Raw genomic sequence first — 3,683 nt, forward strand, 5'->3', positions numbered from 1 at the left:
GGTTGCACAGGCATGCCACAGATTGCCACAAAGTCTCCACAGAACTTCAGTTAGGTAGTCAGTTTAATGCCTCTTCTCTCACACTTTCCTCCCAAACACTGAGATAGCTCTGGCAACGCATAGTATATACATAGTGTGCTCTGCCTAATGGAATTCCACTTCTCAATTCTATGATGCTATGATCTTTTTTAGGATAGCCCTACTGTTAAGTAACTATCTAGATATGTAGCCATATTACTATGTCTTGCTTTTTATGAATTCATAGAACCCTCAGGTAAAACAAGATCCTTTTTTTAGATCCAAGTTAAAGAACTGCAAAAGTGAAAGGTGGAAAATATTAGAGAATGAGGCATTATGGAGTCACATACAGAACTTTAAAAATACCCAGCCCACAAATGTGCACTGAAATTGAGTCTACTTAGCTGCTATTTTGGCTTAGAAATGGTGATCTTTGGTTTCCAGACAAAATTTCTCTCAGCAGGGATAGAAATTGTCAAAGTTACACATTGCAGATAACCCCTGCTACTACTTGTCAGCAGGAATATTACATATCTTCCTAAATGGCTCTGTTTTTGTGAGAACTGGCCACATATAAAAATTAAGCATTTCTGGGAAGAGCTGGTTCTGTAAGGGGAATTTCCACTCCTTGGATAAGTTTTGACAAGGAAAAATAAATCTGGAAGGTCAGTCTATCTTCCTCAGGGACAATTACCCTGGAGGGAAAAAAAATACAATCGCAGATTTTTTAATTCTAGGAGCAAAATAGAGACTATTGTATATAGCTAAATTGGGCTAAGGGCTCCTGCAGCTTGTTCTAATCCCTGCAAAGATGAAAACCAGTCAGATCAGGAAATGCTAAAGTTCAGGTTTCACTAGATTCTGTTTTATGAGAAGTCAGACTCAATAGGATGCCTGTGGAAAAAAACAATAAACATATCTGACTATTTAGACTAGTAGGAAAAAAGGGTAATCACCAGGAAGATCAGGAAATAGATTGATTGTGAATATGTATGCAATGAATACTACCACAAAAATGTTAAATCAGTGTAGTTGTGGTTTGCTAAATATGATAGGTGTGTTCCTTGACAAGCTATATGTAAACCAAATTTTCTTCTATCATATAACATATTTGATATCATTAGTTTTCTATTTAATGTGTAACAGGAGACTAGCCAATGAGAGTCCATTCTTTACGTGCAGGCAGACTATGTTCAACCTATTTCAATTTCCCACATGGACTTCTTCAAAGAATGTGCAAGGATTCTATGACTATCTGCTTATTGTGTAGCAAAAAAGAAGCCTTTTGATTGGCTATTGAGAGGGAACAGACTGTGTTTATAAAAGTTCCCATCTCTTGGAACTTCTACTCTTTCTTTTCAAAAGTCTCAATAAACTGCTTCTCTTCCCTCCATAAGTCTTAAGGTGATCAGTTTCAATTCAATCAGTTTCACCTCCCAAGTTCTTTTGGAAATCTTAACTAGTTGAGTGGCTGGGGACAAAGATATGGATGAAATCTGGGCTCTGGAAATAAATTCACTGACAAAGCAGTCACTTTTTATGCAGTTGAGTTATTTAAGCTTCCAGCCCTTTTGCCTCAGTTGGAGAATATCTTCTTTGCTTGTGAAGGTGTCCTCCTTTCCAAAAGTCTCTAACTTGTAGCACCTTCTGACCCTCTATTTTTGTTGAGGTCTCTGTGATACTTTGACATTAGAATTTCTACTTTAAAAATATTTTTAATTGAAATATTTTATTTTCATATCAGCTTAATTTTCTCTTATTACTCCCTCCTCCTCTCAGAGAATCATCCCATATAACAAAGAACATTTTGAAGCCTTTTGCAAAATGAATATTTCAGGCCTCTAAACCACATCAAATATAAAACTATTAAAAAAAAAAGCAACCCAATATTTTCCATAATGGCTTGCACATAGTAGGTGCTCAGGAAAGACTTAAAAATCAATCAATAAATTTTAAATGACATTTATTGAGTTTGCTTCAAAGTGTGTTTACATTATTCATGGAAACTTCTCTGGGGCATATGATATTGGTTTTACTTAGGAGGCAGCTATGGTACTGTAGAAAGTATTCTGGACCTGAAATCTGAGAACCTGTGTTTGGCTCTGCCACTTTTCAGTTATGTGACCTTGAATGATCTTTGAACCCGTTTGCCTATGTACAATGGTTATGGTGATGTTTATTGCAGATAATTATTTTTTCTTTTTTAAAATTTTATTTATTTGTTTTTAGTTTTCAATATTCACTTCTATAGGATTTTGAATTCTAAATTTTCTCCCCCTCCCCCAAGACAGCATACAATCTGATATAGTCTATACAAGTGCAATCATATTAAACATATTTCCATATTTGTCATGTTGCAAAGAGGAATTAGAACCAAAAAGAAAAACTACAAGAAAAAAGAAACAAAAAGAGAGAGAGAGAGAGAAAATAGTATGCTTTGATCTGCATTCAGACTCCATAGTTCTTTCTCTGGATGTGGATAACATTTTCCATCCATCATGAGTCTTTTGGAATTGTCTTAGATTCTTGTATTGCTAAGAAGAGCTAAGTCTACCAAAGCTGGTCATCATACAATGTTGCTGTTACTGTAGACAAGGTTCTCCTGGTTCTGCTCACTTCACTCAGCATCAGTTCATGTAAGTTTAGGTTTTTCTGAAATCTGCCTGCTCATCATTTCTTATGGAACAATGATATTCCATTACATTCATATTCCAGAACTTGTTCAGCCATTCCTCAATTGATGGGCATCCCTTCAATTTCCAATTCTTGGTCATCACAGATACTTATTTTTAATACTTAGATAACACTTATCAAGAGTGACTGTGAGGATCAAATCTAAAGGTCTTTATATCTTTGGCAAGTGCTCACTCTCTCTATGTGTGTGTGTATGTATGTATGTATGTACACATATCTGTTTGGTTGAATGAATGGTTTTCTTAGACTAATGGACCTTAGAGCTAGAAGAGACCTCAGGACATCATCTGGTCTAGTTCCCTGACTTCATGTAGATATGGTGCTAATTTCCCATTTTACAGATAGGAGAGTTGAGGCCTTATCTTCTTCATAGAAGGAAAACTCCTTGAAGACAGGAATTCTGACTTCATACCATTTAGCAAGCATCCTGACACATTCAGGACGGCCTGCTAACACAGGTTCTTAGATCTGCTTTTCTAAGGAAAGCAACTTTAAAGGAGTCAACAATCTTCTTTAATTATATATACCAACAGAGAAAATGCAAGCAGAGAAATAAAGACCAAAGACAAGGCTTCTAACTGTCTGACCATAAGCAATACATACATGACAGATCAACAGACAGATCCAAACTCTCTGACTATTACTTACATACATAGTTACTAGAGAGAGAAGCACCAACATCTGGGTTTTCAAAGGGGGAGAGAGGTTCCTTAAGGGCTACCTAGGTCTTGTCTGGCCAAACAAACACTTCCAATCAGTAAGCTTAACAAAAGGCATGAGCCTTCCCACAAAACAAATCTCCCCTAATCAACTTTCCCTTAATGGTAAGGCCCATTAATGGGAGGGGAAGATCTTTAACTCTCATTAACATAATCATAAACCTAACAAAAAAAAAAAATCATAGAGCTGGATAAGAACCTCCAGAAGCCATCTAGTCCAATCTATACCTGAAGGAGAATTCCTTCAACAAA

The sequence above is a fragment of the Notamacropus eugenii genome, chromosome 1 (genome assembly GCF_028372415.1).
Source record: "Notamacropus eugenii isolate mMacEug1 chromosome 1, mMacEug1.pri_v2, whole genome shotgun sequence".
NCBI classification, from domain to species: domain Eukaryota; kingdom Metazoa; phylum Chordata; class Mammalia; order Diprotodontia; family Macropodidae; genus Notamacropus; species Notamacropus eugenii.